Source organism: Struthio camelus, chromosome Z, assembly GCF_040807025.1.
Source record: "Struthio camelus isolate bStrCam1 chromosome Z, bStrCam1.hap1, whole genome shotgun sequence".
In the NCBI taxonomy this organism is placed as follows: Eukaryota; Metazoa; Chordata; class Aves; order Struthioniformes; family Struthionidae; genus Struthio; species Struthio camelus.
This window is the reverse complement of record NC_090982.1, coordinates 2,472,240-2,480,504: the sequence shown is the minus strand read 5'-3', so window position 1 is coordinate 2,480,504 and position 8,265 is coordinate 2,472,240.

Genomic DNA, 8,265 nt, shown 5'->3' with positions numbered 1-8,265 from the left:
TCTGTATATCAAGTCCCCATCCTGTCAGCATCCTGCAGAACTTCACAGTGAGTAGGAATGTGTTGTTAAAGATGGTGGGCTCCATATGCTCCAGAGCGCATGATCCTGCATCCCAGCATATCCCCAAATCCTTAGGGATACTTACAGATGCATCAGGCCCTTAGGCAGGCTTGAGAACCTCTGACAAGATACAGTCATTGAAAATGAAATTAGCACCAGATATGCCAGCCAGCATCATTAAAAACAGGGGTAGCTGAATAGCTCAGTCTCTGCAGTTCTCTGACAGGAGACCCCCAGCTTGTCCCAGGGTGCCAGTACAGTGCACTTGGTCCAGCACATCAAAAGGCCACCACTGAATAATAATCAGCACAGGACCGGTTGTTAGCAATCTGCTTGCTAATACGTACACACACAATGAGGCAGCAGACTCCTGGAGGCCAGCTCACTGAAAATTCCTTCTCTGAGCCAGGGATTAGCCAGGTCATTCCTAGGAAATGAACGGCTGTGGAGCTTAGATGCACCAGGAACTGAGCTGCATTTACATGGCAGGAGCTGGCATGTAGCTCTGGAAAATGAAGCATGGGGCACTCCAGCCCAGAGGCATTCAGAGAGGTCCAATCGTCTAAGATATCTCTTTAGACGATTGGTTTCTGCAGAGATTGGACCAGAGGATGAAGAATTTGGCTTGATTTCAGGAAGGAAGCTGTTACCAGGAAAAACTGCAAGATAGAGCAGACAGTAATAGGCCTTGTTGAAGCGTATGGGGAAAGTAAACATGGGGTTTGTTTCCTTTTGTTGAGTATAGAAGTGGATATAAACAGAAACCTCAGACGTGGGGATATTTGGTTGTACTTTTTCTTTTAGGTTTTATCCTGAGCACAGGTGAACTCCCACTGACATCAGCGAGTAGGGAAGAGGGCCGTATTCCCGTGCCATATCATACAATAGAAGACTGACCCTTTACATGTCAAAATGCTTGCAAAAGAGAAAGTAAAAGTTGTGAGAGGGTAGGTTCTAGTTGCCTTAGGAGGAACACCCAGAAGAAATTAAAGAGCATGCAACTCTTAGAAGGGAAAACTTGCAACAAAAGCTGTTGATACCATCAGTGGGACAAGGCACAGGCAAAAAAACCACAGCAACAAATGCAAATTCATCGGAGTGTGTTTGGCTTACAAGGCATTTGGGAATTACCTTGTTGAACTATTTTAGATTTCACGTACTTCTATCTTGAGAGGGAGAATGCCCAGAATATCAGTTAAAGCTGAATGAATGTGAAAACATGTCACTTGCTGGAAAAACATAGAGACCAGTGTTACCAATATTCAAACCTGGAAAGCCTGCACACCACAGCGAGACCTGTGCCTCAGATAGGAAAGAGTTAGGGTCAGTCCTTAGAAACACCACATACTTTCTAGTGAGTGAATACATGTTTCTGGTTTACCTGTTTTATGGCCTGGAAAAGAGACATCATCTTGCAGTTTGTACTATGAGCATCACAAAGTGCTGTACTGTAGGTTATATTTGGTCTTTACAGAGGAATCAGATATGGTGTGAGAAGCACAGCTGGAATATAGCTATCATCATTGTATTTTACACAGCAAAGGAGTAACTTAGTCAGAGAGAAGACTCACATATTTTTATACATTTTATTAGCTAAATATTACCAAATACAAAATGATAGCCTTTGTACAATTTCAAGGATACAGCTATTTCTTGAGCATTTATTAAAAGTAAATCAGGAAGCTGTCTTATCGTCCGTGGTAGTATAGAACTATGGCTTCCTAATCAAATTTTGACCTTCAAATTATCAGACTGCTAGCCGTACCAGCTAGATCTAAGTCTGAGATGGAAATCCAAAAACTGTTAAAGAAAAAATGTGGAATTTCCTTGCAGGTGATGGTATGGGGGCAGTATTTTCATTTGCACTCACAGATGCTTTCCCTACAATCGTCTGCTCTCTTCACTTTACTTATACACAGGTGGACATCTGGAAGCAGCTGCCCCAGAATTCACCAAAACACGGCTCGTTCTGGGACATGACATATACCAGTCTGAATGCCCTACAAGAGACAGGTGGTGCAATGTGAATTGAGCAGCTCAGAGTGACAGTAGTTGGTTGGGTTGCTTGGAGAGGATATTTATTTCCACCTGCTCCTAATCTAAGAAAAGGACTTAGAGAAGGAATATTTGATGCTTTTAGCAGGCTGCCACCACATCATAGCTCTGCCACTCTTTCCCCTATTTCTCCGTCTGCATGCTTTTTAGTGGAAAACACCTGACTCTTATGAAAAACAGGCTTTATTCATCTGCAGAGCTAAGCTGCCCATCAGCATGACCCTTGCCTATGATTTATGTAGAAATGAATCTAGTATACTGCTGAGCAGCTTGATGTAGGGTCATAAACATCCTATTCCCCTTTCCAAAAAACACGCACTGTTCAGAAGAAGACTATTTATTGCTGTCCTCCCTGTGAGCTCATTAACAATAAACTCTCAATGTAGTTTAGATTGTCTTGCTAGACACTCACATCATCCTACTAAATTCACATACCTAGCTATCACTAAGACCTGCAACCACTTGAATTCTGATCCTGTGTCTGAGCTGACTGATAAATCTTCTGGAGATCTTCAGGATGGAAAGGTGTATTAAATAAAGAGACATGCTGCTTAACTGCACTCCTCAATCCAAAGATCATCCTTTTCCTATAAGGCAGCTCAATACAACAAACGAAAGTTCCTGATTTCCCTGGGCAATGCAAAAGATGAGAGATACAAGTTACCAAGTGTATTTGTTGAGAAGAGAGGTGAGTCTGTTGCTGGAAGAGTCTGTCAGGGCCTCTCCTTTCCTGCATGGCTGCTGTCAACCACATATAAAAGCTATAAAGACTATATGAGAACTGTGAGCATACAGTACAGAGTTTGGAAGGGGTGCAGTCAAACAGAGGTTACGCAGTCACAGCAGTCATAAAAATTGAGCAGGTCCCTTTTTATCCAAGCATCTACAGCCTGACTCACAAGTGCTGCCATATGTGCAAGTAGAGCTAAATTTACACAGATAGCCATCTCACTCACACAGTGTTGACTCTACAGGGTTGATGAAGGGGGCTTGATGCCTTTTTGGAGGAAGCTATATTAGCAGTTATGCAACTTCATAGACACCTCTGAGCACAGACGTGTGATAGCAGTCACAGATTCCTGGAAGCGCTGGTGGAGGTGAGCTCTGGAAGTCTCCAGTCCAACCTCCCGCTCAGAGCAAGGCTATCCCCAGCATTAGGTCAGAGAAGTCCTATCTTTGTCTAGCCAAATCTTGGAAACCTGCATTCATAGAATCCCAGGCGTCCTTGTGGGAAGAGCCCTCTGGAGGTTTCCTGCCCAGCCTCCCACTTAGAGGGGGTCGAGCACCCACAGCACTACATAGAGTAGCCCTAGCTTTGTCTAGCCAAGGCTTGTGGACTTCAAAGGACAGAGACCCCCCTCGCCCACACTTCCCTGGTGACCTGTTCCAGGGCTGCACCACCCTACAGGGCAAAATGTTCCCCCGTTGTCCCACCTGGACCTCCCAAGCTGCATCTTGTAGCTGTAAGCTCACAAGTAGCTGTGAGCTTTTCTTAGATTCCTGGTGGCCTCCTCTTCATCAGACTAACCAAGCCCAGCTCCCCCTGCCTCCTCTTGCTGCGTGTGTGTCCCAGGCTCCTATCCATCCTGGTAGCCCTGTGCTGGTCCCTCTGTACCTTGCTCTTATACGCCATGCCCAGATTGAACATGCTATTACAGATGCAGTCTCACCAGCAAGGAACAGAGAGGTTAGTAACTTCCCTTGATTAGCTGGCCGTGCTCTTCCCATAGCCCTGTGTGCAGATTACCTTATGGTGACCACTACAACCTCAGGTCCTCTCAGCAGGACTGCTGCTCAGATAAATGCAGGATCCCCCAGGCTGTGGCCCAACCTGTAACACTATTTGGTGCTGTCCCACCCCATTACAGACATTTTTCCTTGTTGTGTTGTACAAGCTGTTTCTTGGCCCAGTCTTCAGGTTTACAGAGATCCTTCAGGCCTGAAGCTCCTGGAAAATTTAAGGACCCCATCTTTGTCTTACAAAGCATTCTGGCTCTCTGACAAACTATGCACAGCATGTGAAGGAAAAGTGGATGTGCATAGGGACCTGGGTGAGAGCCATGCCTCAAAATTGCACCACAGTTTGGCCAGTAGCCAGCAGGAGCAACACTTAGTAGACCATGGCACAGAAATAGTTCAGAGCTGGGGTGGACTCTCACAGTTGTCAAGCAATTGCTGAGCTGATCTTTAAAACACAAATGAATAACTTGTTAACCTTTTATAATATATTTATAAAAAGATCTATTGTGTGAAATGCAATTTCTTTTAAGCATATTCCAGAAGGCTGAATTACACATGACCATTTGACAAATCTGTCTTACGCGTTCCCTTCCGCTGGAAATCTTGTAAACAGAAAGGTGGATCTGTGGTCAGGCCTCTTCTGAAAAAGAAAGCCTAAAGACTGCAGCTCTTTACTTGTATCATTAGGTCAACTGTTACAGTAAAAATACAAGTTGCAGTTCTGAGCTAGCTGTTTCAAATGCTGAATGTGCGTGAGGAGTATTTTGTCAGCCCTCTCCTTTACAAACACTCTTCTCTAGTCTGGCACATCAACAAAGGGTTCTGTGTACTGTGGCTTCTTTCTCTTGATCTGAGTGACAGCCTAGTGGTCATATGCAGATGAAGGAGTTCCTGGGGAAAGAATCACTCCCACAAGAATAAGCGAAGGTATGTCATCACATCCACAACATTATTTTAGTTCAGTAATCGGTCTCTCATTCTTAGGCAAGGAAGAGGGATTTAAAAAAATGCAGAATATTTTACAAAACCATTCAAAACATGAAGAAAAATAAATGGATTTGTAGTCCAAGGAATAGTTAGACACTTCTTACAGTCCAATCTGACCTCCATATGCCATGTAAGGGCATGATTTCACACAAGCACATTCACAACGAGCAATTATAATATGGGTATGATATAAAGCCTCCTGCTTCTTTGTCTGGTGCATTTTCCACACCAGGATGAACTTCTGCTCAGTATGCATGTATAATTACCATTAGAAGTAATAGAGGAACATGAAAGCATCAAAGGAAAAAGGCTACAGCTCATCAGCCTTCAAGAGACACAGCATGGGGGAGATGCAATAGTAGCGTATAAAATCCAGAGTGACTTGGAAAAAGCAAACAAGGAACAGTTGTTCACGGTCTCTTCCAATGTGAAATCCCTGGAGCGTCAAAGGAAAGTAGCAGGTGTCAGGCTCCCGATAAACAAAGAAGACAATTCTTTTACAGGATATTCTTTTATGAAATACTTAAAAAATAGACTATGGAACTCCTTTTTGGAGGATTGCTATTGATGATGAAAAAATCTCTATAATTTTAAAAACAAGTATGTAAATTCATGGAATCAAAAAAAAAAGATCCTTCAAGGGCTAAAGCATCAAGCTGAGAGAATATAAGAGGAGCAGTAAAAACATTTGCTTTGCTCTTCCAGTCTTCCTTGGGTAAATGTCTGTTGGACACAGCTGTAGGCAAGAGGCTGAGCCATTTTTAAGCTTTTATAAAAATCAAAGTGCTGAAAGTACTTGGTAATTTGCAATATACAGCTCTCTTCTAACACTTCAATACCTTGTGAAAGGAGGTTTATACTTCTACAGAACCAATACATATCTATTTTTATTCTCTAGAGAATTTACGTGTTAAAGGTGTACACAATAACTTGTAGTTTAAGAAAAAAATGGCAGTGATATTTCACCTGTGTATGTGTGTGTGTGTGTGTGTGTGTGTGTGCATGTATACTTTACAATTATCTTTGAGATAACATGTAGCATACTAATTAAATGCCTGACAAAATGTCTTGAAAATCTGTTTGTGTTGTGGATTTAAGTCAATCTGGAAGTCATAAGGCATGTTCATTTTATACTGTAATTACACCTTGAGGCATAATGAAGTATTCAGTGCATAACTGAAACAATACTTAGGAACAAACGTAGAATAGGAGTCATCTGCCTTGATTCAAACACTAGTATTATGTAGAGAGGTACCATTTATTAACAAATAATAATAGTAAAAATATTATTTATTGCATGATAACTGCGGGGAAACCTTTCTTTTTTGTGTAATCAGCACACATTACAGTCTGTAAAAAAATTTCATCATATACCAAAGATGTGGACTCCAAAGGTAAAATTCAGAATAACCAAAGTAAGTGTGAAACATCCTTATAAATCCACTCTGTGAAAAAGTAAATAATATGATTATTTCTTCACCACACGTAAAATGTAAATATGAGCAACAAAAGGCTGCAAACTCAGCTTCTTAGTGAACAGGAGGCACACATCTGCCTGTTATCATAAATGCTGCTAAATGCTAGATTTTGCCATATTTCTTGCTTCCCAGGAATTCTCATTTTGCCCTAATAGGCTAATGATATCTGCACAGTGCCAGAAAGCATCATGCACAGCTGTAGGAGCAGATGGACCTGATGATGATGCTACTTGGGCTAGTTCTGTATTGCTCGGTTTTTTTTCTCAACAAGCTTTGTTCTGATGCATTTAGAGCTGGCTTAAGAGGGCTTTATTTTCTGCAAGAAGACAGAAATGCATGTGTGTGGTTGTGTAGGGTGGCTGAATGGATTTGTGCAAGTCTAATATAAAAAAAGTAAGATATCTATAGAAAAGTTCAGTACAGTAAAAAAACACAGGTGAAAAGTGTGTATGAACACATCTGAGAGATGTATGAAAGAAAAGAGATATTGGAGAAGTCTAAGGGGGAGGAGGTGTGTGACAGTGGATGATGTGTTAGGAAGTACAAGATGTGTGCCAGGTGAAAGTATGAGGTATATATGTGCAGAGAAGAGAAAGTTTAGAAACAAAGGTGCATCATAACAGGTGAAGAGGAAGAGAGGATTGATGTGAAGGCAGTAAGGATTGATAGGGCTATGAATGTGTAAGAGCAGGATGGAGAATGCGGTGTTTGAAGAAAATAACGTGCCCAGGGCGGACAAGCAGATAGCTCTAAGTGGGGGAAGAGGTAGGTCTGAGAGAAGATCACATAGCTCTGTTTGTGCACATGTGTCTGTGTGTGGAAGATGGCTTGAATTATGGTACATGCTTTGGTGGACAGTTTCATGGAGCAGGGGGAAGACTACAAAGAACTTTGCACCCGTAGTGGAACCGTGCAGACTGATGTGTCTGTGTGGGTAGAGGGTGTTCAGGGAAGCCCTGTGCATGCTGTGTCCAGGTTACATGGAGCTCTGTGTATAAGTAGAGGATGTGCATGTAGTTGATTGTGTGCATCTTGAAAACGATTATACACAGGGAAAGAGCATGCTGATGTATGTGGGTGTTTGTGCATGAGTAGACAGCAAATAGGTGTATGCACGTGTGCAGAGAGGTGCAGAGAGTTCTCTCTCTCTCTCTCTCTCTCTCTCCCCCTGTGTGTGTGTGTGTGTGTGTGTGTGTGTGTGTGTGTGTGTGTGTGTGTGTGTGTCTCTAAGCTGTACAGAGCTGTCTATATATACAGGAAAGCTGCACCTATCTCCGTGTTTTGGGGGCAATTGCACAGATCTGTATACTAATCAGTGTGTCTAGGGGAAGACTGTACAGAGTTCTCTGTGGGTGCATTTGCGCCCATAAGGGGTGCAAGGGTCTCTGTGTGTGTAAGGGGTGCATGGGTCTCCAAGTGTGTGTGCACAAGTGTAGGAGGTGCACGGCTCTCTGAGTGTGCGTGTGTAAGAAGTGAATGGCTCTTCAGTGTGTGTGTATGTGTTTAAGGGCTGCACAGGTCTCTGAGCGTGTGTGCACATGTGTAAGAGTGCCAGGGTCTCTGTCTGTGTATAACAGTTGCACAGGTCTCTGACTGTCTCTCTGTGTGTACAAGGGGTGCACGGGTCTCTGAGTGTGTTGTAAGGGATGCACGGTCCCTGAGTGTGCGTGTGTGTGCAAGGGGTGCTTGTGTCTCTGAATGTGTGTGTGCATGTGTAAGGGGTGCACGGGTCTCTGTGTGTGTACAAGGGTTGCACGGGTTCCGGAGTGTGTGTGTGCATGTGTAAGGGGGGGGTGCGAGTCTCTGCGTGTGTAAGGGGTGCACGGATCCCTAAGTGCGGGGTAGGAGGGCGGGCGTGGTGCCCGGTGGGGTGTGGCCTGGGGGGCTGCGTCCCTCCCCCGACGACGCTGTCAAAAAGCAGCCCCGCAGCCGGCGACTCTGCGGT